This window comes from Danio rerio, chromosome 17 (assembly GCF_052040795.2).
Source record: "Danio rerio strain M-AB ecotype USA chromosome 17, GRCz13ab, whole genome shotgun sequence".
Classification (NCBI taxonomy): Eukaryota; Metazoa; Chordata; class Actinopteri; order Cypriniformes; family Danionidae; genus Danio; species Danio rerio.
The window spans coordinates 4,378,092-4,397,435 of NC_141037.1; the positions used below are offsets into that span (position 1 = coordinate 4,378,092).

The 19,344-nt window shown below is 38.4% G+C and overlaps 1 protein-coding gene and 1 long non-coding RNA gene across 2 annotated transcripts in view; both read left to right on the forward strand.

The window, feature by feature from the left end:
* The window catches only part of sntg2 (syntrophin, gamma 2), a 178,946-nt gene that overhangs the window by 36,348 nt on the left and 123,254 nt on the right, over positions 1–19,344 (forward strand).
* On the forward strand, positions 6,379–9,182 carry LOC147839880 (uncharacterized). Its single transcript, XR_015512980.1, has 6 exons — positions 6,379–6,438; positions 6,766–6,878; positions 7,838–7,964; positions 8,136–8,221; positions 8,509–8,551; positions 8,649–9,182. It is a non-coding gene; the product is annotated as an uncharacterized LOC147839880 (long non-coding RNA).

Genomic DNA, 19,344 nt, shown 5'->3' on the forward strand with positions numbered 1-19,344 from the left:
CGCATCACGCACCTGTCAGTCAGTCAGCCAGTCAGTCAGCACGTAACCTTAAAGAGTTAAACAAATGACGCACAGCACTACTACGCTTGCAAACAAGTTTGCGCTGTTATAATTCACTTACCATTTAATATGTTTCTGTGCGATTATAATCCGCTATTTAAAAAAAACATGACTGAATGTTTTGAATAAAAAAGCTGTATTGTTGCTGTGGCGGGATCAATTTTGGCATGGCGCCTGCCATGGAAGAATGAATGTAGCGGAAACCATGTAATGTCTTTTTTTTTTAGCCGTGTGTGTGTGTGTGTGTGTGTGTGTGTGTGTGTGTGTGTGTGTGTGTGTGTGTGTGTTTGTGTGTGTGTGTGAGAGAGTGTATTCACTGTAAAAAATACTTAAAGTCATGACAACACATTGTTATGCGAATTATTTTAGACGTTAATCTGGTTTCAACTGTTTGGTTTTTTTAAGTTATGCACAGTTGAACTTTTATTTACATTATATATTTTTTAGACTGGTAGATTTATGTAAGGTTGGAAATTATATTTGTTTATTGAACAAAACTATTTGGGGTCCAATGTTTTTATACACGTTTAATATATTATACACTCATTTAATATATTATAAAAGCTATTAGAATGAAAAAAACATTATTCATTAGTATAATAAATAATTAATAATATTTTTATTATCGTTGTTAATTAAAAATATATTATTCATTATTATAGTACAATAATAATAATTTAAATAAAGTATAATAATAATGCAAATAGTATTATTGTTGTTTTTAATAATAAAACATAATAAAATATTATTAATTTAGGCAACGCAGTGGCGCAGAAGGTAGTGCTGTCGCCTCACAGCAAGAAAGTCACTGGTTTGATCCTTGGCTAGGTCAGTTGGCGTATCTGTGTGGAGTTTGCATGTTCTTCCTGCTTTCGCGTGTGTTTCCTCCGGGTGCTTCGATTTTCCCCAACTGTCCAAAGACATACGTACAGGTGAATTGGGTACGCTAAACTGTCCTTAGTGTATGAGTGTGAATGAGTTTGTGTGTGGATGTTTTCCAGAGATGGGTTGTGGCTGGAAGGGCATCCGCTGCGTAAAAATGTGCTGGCTAAGTTGGCGGTCCATTCCGCTGTGGCGACCCCGGGTTAATAAAGTGACTAAGCAGAAAAGAAAATGAAAATGAATGAATATTAATTATTATAATAAAATAATATTAGTTATATTAAAATAATAATTAGTATTTTGCATTAACCATAATTATTTTAAAAATTAATATCAAATATTTTAATAAAGTAATAAAAACATGATCAATTATAATAAAACAACAACAACAAATAATAATAATAATATAATAATAATAATAATAATAATAATAATAATAATAATAATAATATTGGTTATGATAATAATGTGTTGTTGTTGTTTTATTATTATAATAATTGATATTAATGTGGTCAATATAATAATTTATATTATTATTATTTTTATTATTCTTTTTATGATTATTAATATGTAGGTGTCATTAAATTAAATGTAACCATATTTTTATTTTATTTATTTTTTCTATCAGTAATAGTTATTTTAGTACATTTATCACACAGGTAAAATGAACAAACTCAAGTTAACATTTATTTTATTTCAACTCTAAAAATGGCCGTCTAAAAATAACATTGGCTGAGCACTGGTGAAAACGGCTTTATCATCCAGCGGTGTTGAAGTGAAGGCAGTGCTAGTTGTGTCTCTGCTGGCCGTTTGAAGCTGTTTTTGGCAGGGAAACTGTATTTGTCCCAGTGTTTGCCGGAGGGCCGTCATGCAGAGGTGACCCTTAGCCAGATCCTTCAGCCAAATCTGGATTTGAGGCCGTGACCACCAGAGTTGTGGCCTGGAGCGCAGCGTCTAAAGCCCTGAGTCTCCAGAGAATGAAGCTTGCATGTGTGTGTGTGGATCTGTGTATAAATAGCGAGCGGCTCACCTGTAGTGAATGTTGAGCGCGTGGCAGGAGGACTCAGTCTCCAGAACTCCACACTTTGATTAATTATCCTCTCCCTGTAGAGCAAACGGAGACTCACTTGACCTACATCCACAGTCTCTGAGGAGAAGAGCTTCAGGTGCCAGAGAGAGAGAGAGAAGTAGGACAGAGAGACCCTGAGAAACAGATTCTGGTTTCCACAACACTTACACATATACAGTTGAAGTCAGTTTGCCCTCCTATGAATTTTTTTCTTTCAAATATTTTCCAAAGGATGCTTAACAGAGCGAGGAATTCTTCACAGTGTTTTATATAGGGATGCACCAGTCCCGATACTTGGATCAGATATTGGCTCGATATCGCATATTTTTCTGAATCAGTCTGCTGGTACCGATCCAAATCTGATCTTGTGCGTGCGCTTTTTTCTGTGTCATTTATAAGCCAACAAAAGCCACAAAGGTAGCCTATTATAAGGCACTAGAGAGTTGTCATGTAGGCCTACTATATCCCAAATGGGCCAGCCCGTGGCATAGGACGTAAAGGCAAATTCTAAGGGCAGTGTACATCCAGGGGGTGCCAGAAATGAGGCGCGGTTAAGTTGGTTTTGTTTTCGATATTTCTGACACATTCAGTGATAGACGGCAATTACTCAAAAACCTCTTACTCTAAAAAGATCTAAAGTGTGTTTCCAACAAAAAGACAAAGCTGGTTTTGTTTCACAGCTGCCTTTCTTTTTTTTACTCGACATAACGACCACTGCTCCGTTTAAGCCCTCGCAATATGCGTTAAGCTTGGAGAGCTCGCGCTGAGTTATTGTAGCTCAAAGATTTGATCAAAGCTATTTCTAAATTCGGTTTTAAACTTGTTTTTAATAAAACAAATATGTACTGTCATCATGGCAAAGATAAAATAAATCAGTTGTTAGAATTTAGTTATTAAAACTGTTATGATAAGAAACTTGTTGAAAAAAATATTTTCTCCATTAAACAGGAATTGTGGGAAAAATATTAAATAATAGAAATTAATAATTAAATTTTCAAAAAACAGTAAAAAAATAAAATAAAATAAAAACTGTAAAAAAAAGATCCTTACAAATATATTTCTGTCTTGTGAACTGTAATCCACACGTGAGTCCAGCTGCTCTCTCATAGCGTGAAATGAAAACAAAACCTTCATTGCAGCACATTTATAAACAAAACTCTGACTCGTGTCTCCAAACAATTCTTCTTCTACTTGTTATGGCAACACAACGTGGCGTCTCTCTGCTGTCTGAACACTGTACGGGTACAAACAGTCTTTGAATCTGGTTATGTTTCATAGCTGTCTTTTTCTTTTTTTCGCTTGACATTACGACCACTGCTCCGTTTAAGCCCTCGCAATATGCGTTAAGCTTGGAGAGCTCCCGCTGAGTTATTGTATAATGATGGTTTGTTTTGTAGGCAGTCGGAAAAAAATAATTCTAATAATTCTCACCTCAACTGTATTTACTAAAACAGGGGTTCTTAATCTTTTCAGCCCACTACCCTCAAAATAACAACTCCAGTGACTTGCAACCCACTTGTAACGTAAAATCACACTATTGCTGTGACACTAATTTAGCATAATAACTCCTCCAGGGGTCGCAATCCAATGGAAAAAGCTTTTTATTTGCATGTTGTTGTTGTTGTTGTTTATGTATCTATTAAATATTAAGTATATATTAAATATATTATAAGTTGAAAACTATTTTATCTTCTGTAGATTATGTATAAAATATGGTCATTCTTATAGTTTAATAACATATGTGAGATTTTTGGAAATCACGCGATTTTAAGTACCACTGTACTAAAAGTTTTTTATATGAACATTTTCATATTACTCGGTAATATTACTGAAAATAATTTAAACACTGAATAAATATAAACATACACACATTTACACACAACTAAATAAATAGACTCGCTGATGGGCTAAAAATTTGTGGAAATCTGCGACTTTCTTCAAGCGCAGATTTCGTGTGGACTTATGGGTGTTTTGAGCACAACCTGCATTAAACCAATCAAAGTCTCATCTCACATTCCCTTTAAGAGTCAGTTGCCATGCGCCATGGCGCGTTTTCTATTTACATGTGGACTTTGTAAGTGGAAAAATCTAAACTCTTCGCTTAAGAGAAAACGGTTAAATAGAGCATTTGCAGCACGAGGATAAAGAACGAGCCTCCTCCATTCAGCCTCTTTACTTTCTCTTTACTTTTACTCTTTATTCCTTTACTTTGGTGGAGTAAGGAAACAGTGGAAACTCACTCCACTGAAGACATCCATTAGCCTACATATTTAATTTTATTTGTTAAGCTCAAAGATTTGATCAAAGCTATTTCTAAATTCGGTTCTACACTTGTTTTTAATAAAACAAAGATATGCTGTCATAATGGCAAAGATAAAAGAAATCAGTTGTTGGAAATTAGTTATTAAAACTATTATGATTAGAAACTTATTAGAAATTCTTTTCTCCATTAAACAGGAATTGGGGGAAAATATTAAATTAAAATTTAACAGGAGGCTTAATAATTTTTAGTTTAACTTTATATATTTTCAGTGGGCTTTGTTTTCTTTATGCAAAATGTAGTTCCTCATTCTTTCCTTTGTGTTTTGAGTTGACACATCACCTTGATGATTTTATTTCCTTCTTCCACTGTGTTTCCCTGTCTTTCTAATGATCCTGAAGCAGATTTGAGGATGTTTTCAGCAGAGTCTCGTGGGGAAAAGCGTCGTGTGCTGCTCTTCATCTGCGACCATACATCACTTTGCTTGTTATTTTCCCTTTTGAGATTTTCAGCTGGGTGTCTGTGCGTTAATAAAACACATCTGACTGACACCGCATGCAGAAACAGCAGCGTCTCTAGTGATAGACTGATGACAGCACAGATAAACACTGAAAGACCGAAGCGTCTGGGTGAGACGTGATGATCGTACATTAGATTTGAGGAGTGACGCGTGCATTAAAATAATATGACAGTGAATCACTAGAATGAGTCATTATGCATGAGTGTATGAAATACAAGAGGGACCATGATGAGTCACAAACTGTAACTGTGATACATACTGTACACACACACTTGAACGGCTATCTTTATAGGGACGTCCTATAGACATAGTGAAGTTTCTACTATACATGTGGTAGATTCTCTCCCACAGCCCTCACAGGAAATATTCAGCGTTTCTAAATAATTAATAAATAAATTAAATAAGCAGTTTAAAAATACTTAATTCTGTGTGATTTATGAGCCGCTTTCCATATAGGGACCTAAGAAATGTCCCCAAAAGGTCGGTATTTACTAGTATTTATTCATCTTAATGTACAGATTAACACCAATGACTGAGAGATTCTGGAATTGTTCTCTAAATTTAATTAGTAATTTTTTTTTTATTATTATGGTGACTTGAGAAAGCCAACGTACTGTTATATTACATAAACTTCTACTTCTTCTGTCTTCTTCTTCTGGGACTAATTTCTATATCCATCTCCTCTTAGACCATTCATACTACAACCAACAAACTAACTCCAAACCTCCAAACTGGTCTGACTCGGGTTGCTATATCTTTTCCAACTGATCCGACTTACGGTTTTCCCAAAACTCACCCGGAAAATTCAGAAAAGTCCAATTGACTTAACATTGGGTCAAACTTTGACCTCCTGACTTTGCACCAGACTGTCATACAGACTAAAGGTTGAGCTTATTTGACTCGGACTACCAATCTGCCAACCTTTAAACTTTTTTGCCACACCCTAGCAACCACTTACGGCACCTTAGCAACTGTCCCATAGACTCCCATTATAAAATACTGCCATTGACTAGGAACAGTTTAGTTCTAACTAGGGTTGGGCCGATAGATGATGCCATCGTCCATGGCCGATGGTCAATAGATAAAACGATGCTGAGCCGGCATCGCTAATCCTCCACGCCACCCTCGTCGCAAACCCGCTCGCAAATAATACACATTCAGGCCCCGTTTTCACTAATACGTCTTAATGTTAAAATGGCATTTTAGAACGAAAATGATCCACAGCCACACTGTGTTTTACCTAGGATTTCTGAACAGCCCTCCGTCCGCTGAAAATGCACATCACGTGACCACATACACACAGCCACACACTGTCATGCACTCGTCTGAGTTGAGCTCCAGAGAGCAGTGCACGTCGGACAGTTTATCAAAGATGTACCCCTGGAACGGGTCTCACTACACAGCAAATTCATCAGAGTTAAATTCTCGGTGTTGAAGCATTTCAGAGTGAAGTGTTGACGTTAAAGAGTTAGATTTTGATAAATGAATATAATAAGAGTTAGAATTGATTTTATTCAGTGCGAAATCAAGGAGTTATCTTTTTTACACTTGGTGGTGTTATTTCCAACATCCGGGAATTCATGCAGCCCCAGTCACTGAAGAATTTTCCAGACGCCATTTTCCATCTGAAGTTTAGAACAGCAACTGGTGAGTCAAACTACCTAAATGTTGGTATTTTACTGACTTTCTTTAAGGAAATACAGTTGTAAACATATTGTTAAGTTATTAACTTTAGAATGGAGTGACAATTTTAATCTTCCGCGGTTCATTCATGGTCGTTTGTGTATCTAGCTTAACTGTAACTGCATTACTATTGACTTCTTTTCAAGAATGTTTTTTATATATGCTCACGCATACAAAGTGCATTAAAACATCAAATGTACATGTTCAACGCATTTCTGTGACGCTTAATGCCATTTTGTGCGTTGTTACCCATCTGTAAAATAAAATCGACACTTCTCCTTTAATTCGAAGCAAACTAGCGAGGGAATCCCCGGAGCCGCCTAACGTTAGCCTACTCTGCCCGGATGCTAACGGCAACACAGGACGGTTTCCATAAGCTCTGGAGAGTTTCTAAAACATATCTGGTGAGTAAATCAACACATGCTTACTTGTAAAAGGCTTTCTGACTAAAACATATGATTGTTTGTTATTCGTGTTCGTTAATTTGGTTATTTTAAACACCGCGGCCCTTTTAAACTGGTTCATTCGTGGCCGTCCATATACCGTTAGTCCATAGACTCGCGTGATAACGTACGCTTGAATTATATTAAGTGTTGACAACCATTAAAGTCGGAATGTTAACATTAATGTGTTTAAATGACCGCGTTTGCACTTTTTGGACATTTACGTTACAGAAGTCTCCCGGAAGTTGCGGGACTAACGTTAACGTTATCCCGCAAATGCACAGAGACTCCCAAATGCCCAAGTAGATGCCCGCAAATGAATGATAATTTCCCGGAAATCGCGCGTCTCCCGCCCGGTCATTAAACACTTTGCACACCCTTCTCATCCGCATCCCTCCCAGCTCTTCAGGTACGTCGTGCGCAAGTCAACCCCACCGCTCTTCAGGTACGTTCGCGCGCAACTCATCCCATTGCTCTTCAGGTTCTCATCTCTCCCGCTACCTCTAGCAAATCAACTCTGTATCCCCCGAAAATGACTTTTCATTTCACCCCAACTCGGGATGTCTGACGTTAGTAAGTTAGGCTATTTCTGTAGTCAGGAACATCTTAGTCAAACTTTTTCTCCTGCATGATATTGTGCTTATAGACTAAACCTAGCATGTACACAACATTTCCGTTTTATTAAAGACAATTTAGTGCGTTGTAAACAGCCACCTGTCTGTAAAATTAATCAACTGATTCATATTTGTGCAGCCTAAAGATGATACAGGTTTGATATGTAGATTTATTATCAATAATCAACATCTGAATCAAAAGATATCTGAAAAAGTGTGAGGCATACTTTGTGATGTTCATCTCTCCTTTTTATCTGAAGGTTATGCATATGTGTTAGATACTAATGTGGTGTTGTTTTTTAACAGCCACAGTTCTCTATACAATAACACAAGACCCTGTGACGGTGGCTGATTAGAGACGGATGGTGTATTTCCAGAGTTGGTGAAATGACCAAGCACACCTTCTTGGTCATATGTGGTGATAATAATGAAGGTATGTTTGATAAAGTTCTGTATTTGTTTCACAAGCTGAGAGGGTATTAGAGCATTAAAGAATGACAAATGACATGAACGTGATAAGTTTTGTATTGTGGGTGAACTGTTACTTAAATAATGTTTTGCTCTGCTTTGCACTTTTTCTCTTCTGCTTATCCTAATATTTTAGACTATATATGGACTTGAAACATCTGCTAGACTCCAGGAAAGGTGGTGTCAATACTGGACCTGAAAGGGCCTAACAAGTTGAATCTGGTAAAGGCACGCGCACACACACGCACGCACACGCTTACAGAAAACTGTAAGTTTATCAATATTTTTTACACTGTGGCCAATATTTTGGGGAAGTCAGCATCACTAAATGATAGATAATGAAGCTCCTCTAAATTTTGCTTCAAGTGTTGTGTTAAATTCAGGATTCTGGACAGACAGCTGCCTGTTTTTCCAGTTCTAGTCATAGTGGTTAACCTAATTGTTTTTGGAGATTCCAACAGTGATTTATGTGTTTTTTCTACTTTTCCATATCCTGTCACCTCAACCAGCTGGGAGAGTCAAGTTGTGGATCATCATGAAGATTTTCAAAAGGTGAGTTTAGATTTCTTGAATGTTTTATTTACTTTAAATGTTCTTTTAAATATATCATAGAATTTGATTGCTATTTGTTTTCAAACATTTTTCTTAGTCATGCTGGAGTCTTGAAGAGTTCTTAGATGAGCATCGCCCTATATCCGTGCATCAGGAACCACCAGACGAGCGATCAGCATCGTCATGGATAAAAAGGTCATCCTGTGGCTGGGAAGCACTTCATTCACAGGACATGCTTGATGAGATTTCCTAGCTCCAGTTTGTTTTCACACAAGTTTACAGCATTTATACCTTCATTTAAACTGCCGTGTTTGATATGGAGGACCAAGGAAACACCAGAAGTGAAAGATTTGCACGCCAAGTAGTTTAAAATGTAATTTCAGAAGAAAACTATGCGTTCAGAAGAAAACTATGAGTGACGCTATATTGAACTTTCAAATTGCTCTGATGAAACATCAAGTTTGGACCAAAGGACTGAAACAGCCTTTTTGTGCACTGGTCATACATATTTTGTTGATACTGTCTGTACTAATAAAACATTTAAAGCATATTTGACATTGTTGCATTTTAAAAACTGAATGAATTGTTGAAGTGGTGAATGTTTTCAAATAAAATGTTTTTTCTTTTGTAATTTACAGTCTATTTGACCTTTTTGCCATATTTACACTCAAGAGAGTTGAATAAAATAACTATATATTGTAGTAAAAAAATGACTACCTGGCGGTGTCAAATATAGTTACATTTTTAACTCTGCCCTGAGTTAAAATTAACCCTTACTTCGGTGTCAATGTGCCAACCCTTTTGAAAGTGTTGATTTAACTCTGTTTTGAGTGGACCCCATGAGACACTTTCAAAGTGTTGAAATTAACACCCATAGAGTTGTTTTGGGTCCCCATATTTTGCTGTGTATAGTTGTTAAACTTGATATTCAGACATCCCAAGTCTCCCGGAAGTTTGCATTTGTGGGACTCATAATGCCTGCAAACAAGTGGTGATCTCTCGGAAATCGCGCGCCTCCCTCCTGGTCCTCAAATAAGTCACGCACCCTTCTCACCCCCGGATCCCTCCTCGCTCTTCAGACACGTCGCTTTTCACATGATGACGATGCCATTGTCCATAGCGATGTTTCGAATTATGCATTATACGATGCCAAATTGGTCGACATCGCCTAACCCTGTTCCAACCCTGCTTCAATACACTTACCTGTAGGTTTCGAACAAGCCTGAAGGACTCAATTAGATTGGATCAGGTGTTTAATTAGGGTAAAGCTAAACTGTGCAGAGCTGCGGCCCTCCAGAAACTAGCTTTGACATCTGTACTCTAAACCATTCTCAGATGGGATGATGGACCAAATCATATGTTACCATGGGCCAACTTTGGCCCGCGGGCCCTAGTTTGGGCATCTCTGATCTAAATGAATCAGTCGTTTCGAACAAATCATTTTCGCTTATCAGGACACGGACTTAAGGTCCGGCTGCTCTCACATAGCATGAAATGAAAACAAAACCTTCATTGCAGCACATTTATAAACAAAACTCTGACCCGTGTCTCCAAACAATTCTTCTTCCACTTGTTTTGGCAACACAACGTGGCGTCTCTCTGCCGTCTGAACTCTATACGGGTACAAACCAGCCTGATCTCACGAGGAAACGTAAGTATTTTACGTTTTGCCAGTTAAGTGGCTAATTCGCACGAATTCGTACGAGTTCAGTCGTACAAAACGGTACGATTTTAAAAAGGAGGCGTGGCACCTGACCCCACCCCTAACCCCAACCGTCATTGGGGGATGAGCAAATCGTACTAAATTGTACGAATTGGATCGTACGAATTCATACAAATTAGCCACTTAATGAAAAAGTTACGAATTGCCGTGAGATTGTGTTGGTACAAACAGTCTTCGAAGCTATCATGCATATTAATGAAGTTGCACCGCATACACAATAGAGCATGTTAATCGGTTTGAATCAAGTCTTTTTCATGAATTCAAGCAGCAAACTCAGAGAAGTCATGATGCACTTGCAGGTACAGACATCCATGCTGGAATACACACAAGGATCTAATCGCCGTGATGCAGCTTAAAAATTTTGTTTCAAACCAGAAGAACTAATTTGCCTGAAATAACACAAAAACAACCAATTTTCAAATTTTTTGCTAAATATATGTGTCCTAATATTGTTTTTAGCAGTGTGGGACACATAAATGACTGTCAACAGCTCAAAAATAAAGTGTTTTGGTGTTTCGTGACTCTTTGAGGATGAAATTGATCATCATGTCAGTTTGAAAGTGTGATAAATACAGATTGTAATTGATTTGACAGTGTAGAGTATTTCACAGGTCCTCCTGAGTGTTTTGTGGGTTAACTGCATTAACACACTGCTCTTCTGTCTCTGCGCCGCTGCGTCTCGACAAAACCCCACCGTAATTGAAAGATCCACAGGCCACTTTCTGTTGCGTTTATTCAGTTTATCTTTACAGAGGAGGAGAGCCAAAGTGAAATCAAATACCGCCAGAGAAATGAAAAGCTCAGCAGTTTTACATGAGTCTCAGGCTTGTGTGATTTACAGAAATAGCTCACCTGAAAGAGAAGAGTTCCAGCCAGTTTCTTACATGAGCTGTCACAGGACTTGAGAAGACAAGTCTGGTGCTTTTATGATTTTAATAGTGCTTTATGCGCACCGTTGGAAGAATTCCCAAGCTTTTCTTTGGTATCTTAACCTGAAATATTTACTCTAAGTCTTCTGAGAGCCTAGTTAATGTTTTGTAATTTTAATAAGGGGCGTTACAGTGGCTCAGTGGTTAGCACTGTCGTCTCACAGCAAGAAGGTCGCTGGCTCGAGTCCTGGCTGGGCATTTCTGTGTGGAGTTTGCATGTTCTCCCTGTGTTAGTGTGGGTTTCTTCTGGTTTCCCCCACAGTCCAAACACATGCGCTATAGGTGAATTGAATAAACTAAATTGGCCGTAGTGTAAGTGTGTGTGTGTGTGAATGAGTGTGTATGGGTGTTTCCCAGTACCGGGTTGCGGCTGGAAGTGCATCCTATATAAATATTCTATATAAATATAAATTTACAAACTATATAAAACATACAGTATGCTGGAATAGTTGGCGGTTAATTCCCCTGTGGAAATAAGGGACTGAACCGAAGGAAAATGAATGAATGAATTTCAATGAGTTTTAGCTGCAGTATATGACCTTTCTTGTTCAAAATTAAGTAAATGTGTTTTTAAAGTAATTACATCATCTGCACTATATGTTGATTTGTGTAGTAGCGGAATTAGCTCAATTTATGAATATTAATGATCAGCAGGGCTTTACGTTAAAGGGCCATGAAACCCCCTTGTTTCAGCAGGGTGTTTTCACACCTCTACTTTGGAAAAAGTCAGAAAAGTGGGCGTGTCCAGCTCCGTTTAGGGGGGAGTGTCGGAGGAACTAAAGTGGGATGGTGTGGGAGTGTATATTTGTGCACGCGCGAGTTTCAGTCAAAATACACACACATGAGAAAGTGATGGTGTTTAACCTTCATGGACATCTGTAGTCGAATTATTTGCCAAATTATTAAATGTTGGACTTTAACTGCAGTTTGGCTCTTTCATTCAGGGAATTCATTCATGTCCCTCGCGACAAACGAGATATTTGATTCGAGAATCTGCTCTAAGCGTGTATTTTTCATGCAATGTTTGATACCGCACGGCGAATAAGAGAAAAAAAACTCTGCATTTTCCGGAAACTTAGATGCACACGGCAGGTAGCGTCAGAAAGCCGCGTGTGTTATTTCGGTCACAAAATGCGGTGCTATGTTTGCACTATAGTTAACTTAATTCGATACGAACAAACTGAATAAACAAAGAGCACTGGTCGCTCACTTACCAAATCTGTTGAGACAGGACAATCACCAGCAACTAGAGCCGCGTCTTTATGAAGAGAAGACTAACGTTACAAGCGAATCCGGATTTCAGCGTTTGCAGATGAGAACAGCTCTCAGGTAAACAATGTTCCTCCTTAGACACGTAAGTTATTGTTGTCGAGCGTCGCGTACACTGTTAATCCACACGTGATCCAGCTGCGCTCTCACAGAGAGAAAATGAAAACAAAACTTAACTGCAGCAAACTATAAAAGCAACACTTCACGCTTGTTTTGCCAACACAACGTGGCGTCTCTGTGGCGTTAACACGGTGACACTAATGAATATTAATGAAGTTGCACAATAGAGCGCGCTGATTGGTTTGAACCAAGCTTTACTCATGCATTAATGCAACACACTGTAAGACGTAATAAGACACACTCTGGCACAGACGTCCAGTCTGCACGCTGGAATACAACGCTATTATGTCATGACCGTGACGCAGCTTCAAAAATTCGTTTCAAACAGGAAGTACAAATTTGCTTGAAATAACGCAAAAACAACCACTTTACACTTTTTAGTGAAATATAGGTGTCCTAATAGTGTTTTTAGCAGTGTGGGACACATATATGTCAACAGCTCAAAAAATGTGTTTGGGTGTTTCGTGACCCTTTAACACCTGCCAACCCGCCAAATGCGGGTAGATTTCGGCGGTGGCGGGGAAGACGGACACTCCCACTACCCCCTTTGGCTGGTTGAAAATAATTTTCCCACATAGTAATTCTTAAAAGCAGTGTTTGACAATAAGGATGGTCCAATATGCATGCACAGGCGATCGAGAAGCAACACAACTGACAAAAATAATTGCGTTCGCAACTTCGCGCGAGCAAAGTAGGTAAACACCGAATGAGAGGATAATCACTCGCGCTAACAGCTGAGGTGATGCTGTTTATAACGCGTGCGCACTCCCGATTCCTTTTGTGAAGCAACTGTGTCTAGTAACAAAACTGGTGTGATCGGTTCTCTTTCAAATAAACTGGACAAAAAGGGATGCTCATGCACCCACAGTCTTGCTGCTTTCTAGAGTTCCGGAGTTGACTTATTGTAAGCAGCGCCAGTTGCTTTAGCTTTAACCATTCTTGAACAGATTATTAACGGGTCTATCATTAACTATGTGTGTGTGATCATCCTTTCATTATCACACAGTATGTTTTTTACCTGCTTTCTTTTGCATTAATATGGTTTAATTATATATTTTTTAGAATAACATTGCTTTAATGGGAGAATAACTCCCCATTTATGTGTAGTTGACTGGTGATCTGGGACCTTTAGCCAGAACACATGACTGTGCACATGTTTTGTCTAATAAAAAGTTTAGTATTCAGCTATGTTTTGCATATTTTCACACATTTAAAATTTGTGGCTAAGAAATAATTAACTGTTTATTTATGGTGTGGTCAGAGATAAATGGGGTAAATCCTTCATTTTGGGCTTTGAAAATTATGAAAACTAATTGTAATATATGAAACCCTGACTCATTTGCTCATGATTATTGAGCAAGCTCATATACGACACAGAAAAAGTGAAATGAGGAGGCATGTAGAGATAACGCAAACTCTAAATCAAGTCATTTTACAGGGTTCAACGCTAAGGATTTTTTATACGGGTCCGATCGGGCCATTGGTTGAGATTTTTACTTGCCCTGCCAAAATTTTCACTGGCCCCACCAAAAAAAAGTTAATAGCTATTTCTTAGCCACATATTTTAAATAATGGCAAAATTATGCCTGTGAATCTAGAATTTAAACATTTTAAATATGTTAATAAATGTATAATGAGCAAAATTCAAGATTTTATGCAAATGAAAGAGCAGTATGAAAAATGTGCTGGTATTTTAATGCAATTCTAAATAATTTTTTTATAAAAATGGCTTGCCAAACTGACAACTTTTATTTTTATTTTATTTTTTTTCAGTTTCTTAATTTTGTTCCCATGTAGTTATCTGCTTCTAAGACTTTAGAAAAAGACGTTTTCTTTTAGCCTCATTGTTTAATTTTGCCGCCATGTTGCCATCTTTACGCTGTATGAATTGTTACCAGGTTACAAAAAAAAAAAAAAAAAAAAACGTGCTCAACGTTACTGGCCGATAGGGGCCAGTAACAATCCTGTCTACTGTCCCGAGTGTCTTTCACACTGGCCCCGGGCCACCGGGCAGTCCTTATTGTTGAGCCCTGTTTTAGCATGTCAATGTCATATTTATGTGTATAAAATATATTTTCCCAACACTACAATTGTGGCTAGTGAAAATGGCGAGTGGCTAGTAATGTTGGAAAACTACTAGCCACAGTGGCTGGTGGTCAAAAAAGTTAATGTTAAGACCTGATGATCAGTAATAACAAGGTATTTGTTACGCGCGTCTGTGTTATTTAATTCATTTATTTATTTGTTGCCGGTTTGTGCTTGTTGCGCTCGAGTTATAGGAGGAGTGTTTCTACCCGGCTTGTCCAGGATTGGATGACGCCCGTGACATCACTGGGGATTCCCAGTATATAAGGCTGACAGCAATGGCGGCTCAGTCTCTCTCTGCCTCTCTCGCAGTCTCGCTCTCCCACAGCTCGGTGGTGACTTGCGCTCAGGCGCTCTTTAGTGTGCTCTCTTTAGTGCCGCTCTCTTCAGTGTTTTGTTCTTGTTAACCTTTTGATTCTTTAGTATTTTTAATGTGTTAACTATTTTATTTATTTTGATACTTTGTTTTCGTAGCAGGTAGTGGATTATTTTTCGTAGTCACGTTCTGTTATTTATTTAGTTTAGCGAAGGTAAGCAGTGGTCCGGAAGGCTCATCTGTTGTTTATTCCTTTCAGGGGAGTTTAGGTAAGATCTGTCCATTTAAAAACAGTTAGTCTGTTTTACACCTGTTTAACTTAGCTGCGCTACCTGTCTACTTGATTTTTGTTAATGTTTCACTTAGGATTTTTGAAAATTAAACGTATTGACGGGACGTCAATTTATTGATTCAATCGTCTGTGTCTTTCATATGTTTGGCTCAAACCTTTATTGTTGTTGTTAATCGAGCCAGTTTTGAGTTTTGGGCCATAACAGTATTATTAGTTATGAATAGTCAGAATTAGGCAACACGATGGCGCAGTAGGTAGTGCAGTCACCTTACAGCAAGAAGGTGGCTGGTTTGAGCCTCGGCTGGGTCAGTTGGCATTCCTGTGTGGAGTTTGCATGTTCTCCCTGCGTTCAAGTGGGTTTCCTCCGGGTCCTCTGGTTTCCCCCACAGTCCAAAGACACGTGGTACAGGTGAATTGGGTAAGCTAAATTGTCCGTAGTGTGTGAGTGTGTATGGATATTTCCCAGAGATGGGTTGCAGCTGTGGCGACCCTGGATTAATAAAGGGAATAAGCCGAAAAGAAAATGAATGAATATTCAGAATAAACTTGTAGTTAATTTAAGTTAATAAATATATCAATGACTTTGCGGACTCTGTAATTATTTATTTAGAAAGGGAATTATAGCTGCTACTTTTGAAGTGGATGAATTGTTTAGAGGTTTTAGTAAACTTATGCTGGTAGCAAGGGACTATTATTAAAGTGGCTTTTTCTGTGAAGCAAAGCAAAGACAATCCAACGTGGTTATAGCGTGATTTATTGACTAGTTTAATATATAACCAACAAATGTACGAAACATAAAAACAACATAGAAAACTGAGAGTTTAGATGAAAGAAGGCATCTCAGTCTCGCACAACTATTAAGAACCACCAAGTATGTAAACACCCTAAAAGGGCACAGCATAACGCACGACTAAATACCTGTATTTAGTGGGTCTCTCTGTCTCTTGTTGTGCAAGTTTCTCTGATGCTTAGAAGATGAAGTCTTTTAAGTTTTCTGTCATTTGTGTGGGGTTTGTGATGCAGATCGAATCAAATGTGAGACGCAAACATATAAGAAAAATAAGAAACGTTGGCTTAGGCGAGTCACGTGGGTACAGAAACGCGGTCTGCCCTTTGTGTCAGGAACCTTCTGCGATGACGTGGGGGTGTAACAGCTATTTAAAGGTTTTGGTCGGGTAACTTCCAATCTCTCCTGAATGACAAATGGCATGAGAGGAAAAGTTGCGCGGGAAAATTTTTCTTTGTTCCTCCTCCATGGTCTGTACTGTCTCAAGACAGATATGAAAAAACTTTACCCATGGTTTGAAATTATACCAAGCATACAATTTATCATCCTGTGTCTTAGATCATGAGCTGTAGAGTTATGCCTAGTTCAGACTGCGTGATTTTAACCCCCATTTTGGCTCGCCGACAGGTTTTGAGAAATCGCCGCCAAATGCCTGAAATCACAGGCAAATCGCTGCTCGTGCATGTGAGTGACAATCACACAGTATGAACGATCAAAGACGCGATCTGAGAGAATCGCTGATGAGTCGCCGATGCCTGTGAGATATTTGGCGTGCTGAATATCTGGAGCTGTCGGCGATTCAAATCATGCCGTGTGAATTGAGTTTTGACTGAAAATAACATCAGCCATCGCCTACAGCCAATGAGAGAGCAGCTTTCACTTGTGTGTGCGTGTGTGTATACCTGCTGCAGGCCAGCGGGAGGCTGGGGGAGAAGTTAAAAACGCTCTTTTTCGGTTTATTTGGACCCACGAAATGGAGGAAAAACTAGTGGAGGTTTGACAGGACTCAGGAGCAACCGTGTCTGTTTGACGTTTCATACAGAAATAAATTAGTTTATTATCAACGTTGAGGAGAAATGGCTAATTCCCTTTAAACCCAGTTGAGCAAACATGTACATGTTCTACCCCATTAAAGGCTTCTTTCTCATTATGTAGTTAATAACAAAAGATATACGACGTGTTTTTGGCTGTGAGACGTAGTTTGGACAAAGTTGTCGGCGATTCTCCCTATAGTAAAGTCATGCAATGTAAATGTCCATGTCGCCGAACCATCTTGCAGTGTAAACAAAGCAGCGACGAAACGCTAGCCCAGATAGTCATGCAGTGTGAAAACATCTGTGACACGACTAGTTTGAAAATCATGCAGTCTGAACTCGGCATTATGTATGGAAAAAAAACACCAAACATGACACTTTTAGAAATCCATAACATAATTCATGCTTTCTAAGTTTGTCTAATGTCTTGAAAAGGCCATATATGTCAGTGTTCTGCCACTCTGGTCTTGTAGATTCTTGTTTTCGGACACTCGGACACTAGCTCTGTCTCGTCCTGTTTCTGTCATTGTGTGTGTCTCTGTGTGTGCGCGCGCCGTCGTGGGTGTACGCAGAGTGTGCGCACTCCCGCTTGATGCGGCTGCGCAGGCTCTGCGTGCCTCGGACGCGCGCGCTCTTGTACTCGTGTGTTTTCGTCTGTCTACAGCGTGGGGTTTCATTCCCAGCGTCTCAGTCCAGTTGGTTTCAGTTTTGGTCGGCGCTAGGATGAAACATGCACGCTGCGTGTGTGAGTGCACGGTGAGTGTTTTCATTCATCGTGTACTCGTGTCTTTCGTTCAGTCTTCTGTTGTGTGTTGTGTTTGTGTGGTGCGTGTTTACATGCGCCGCGTGCTTGTGGTGTTATGAACACGCGGTTAATGAGTTCTCTCATTGGCTGCGTGTTCTAGTCTTGTTTTATGTGAGCGCATGGCTTGTCTTGTCTCTGTCATGCGCTCTCCTGTCTATTGTCTAGCCCCACCCTCATTGTTAACCCATTATTAGTTAATTATGTTCATCTGTTTGTGTTAATTTCCTACAGTTTATAAACCCCTCATGTTTGCTGCCCTGTGCCAGTTCGTCATCACATGTCGTTGTTTGAAGTCTTGTCCTGTCGTGTTTCCAGTCCTGATCCTTGCCAGCCTGCCCAGTCCAGTTTGTTTGTGTATGTATTTGTTTTGTTAATGTTTTCCTCCTCGGGGTAGTTTGTTTTGCATTTTATTTTATTTTTATTATTTTATAAATTCCCGTTTCCCTGCATTTGAGTCCTCGCTCCTTTTTCCCCATTTTCCCATCCACAACCCTGACAATATACTGGTGTAAGACATAAAAGAGAAATTAAGGAAGAGAACACAAAGGTTACAAACACATTACATGTATTTTGGGCTGAATTTTGAGATTTTTATGAGTCCATTTCAATAGCGTGTCTCTGAGTGTGTGTGTGGGTCCCAGAATGGACGGCTTTTTTCTTTGGAATGTCTTTGAAGATGGGACAACTCTAGCTTTGGCGAGCATCCTGGTAGATAAGATATAAGATGTCACGGAGTAACTTTCACCGGTAGACTCGCCTGGTGTCATAAACTCACGAAGAACAAATCCAGACCCTGAGGTTAGGGGTAACAATGGAATTTCACCTCCAGACTGTATGTTACAGTGTGTTTTCATTATATTTGTGTCAATTTAAACTTTCGTCACCCTAAATTTAAGATTTTATTCTCTGCATATCCAATATTTTTGATTACAGTAATTTAGTTGGAGCATTTTTTCAATATTTATTTAATCATTTTAGTACTAAATGAATCGCTTTATTAGCTGATCAACTCAATTCATATTTTTGAATTGCATATAACATACCATCTATTTGGATTACACCTTTTTAGTAAGTGAATTATTTAGATATATTTATTCATTTAATATATTTTTTATTTAAATATTACTTGTTTAATTGATTCACTTCTGTAAGGCCTGTTTATCATTAGCGTCGCTGAATTACATTGTTTTCCATTCTTTTGAAATGCACAGTTTTCAATTAAACCAATGTTGTAATGTATTGTAATGCAATCTAAACTTTTTGTGATGCATATTAGTGCAAATATTTGCATTTTAAATGGATGAAATAATGATTTTCTACACAATACTCTTAGTATAAAAATGAAATGTTTGTTTCCGCAAAACATTAATTAATGCAAATTTTGTGCAGTTTTTTGAATACATGCATTTTTAAAATGATGATTTAAATAAAAT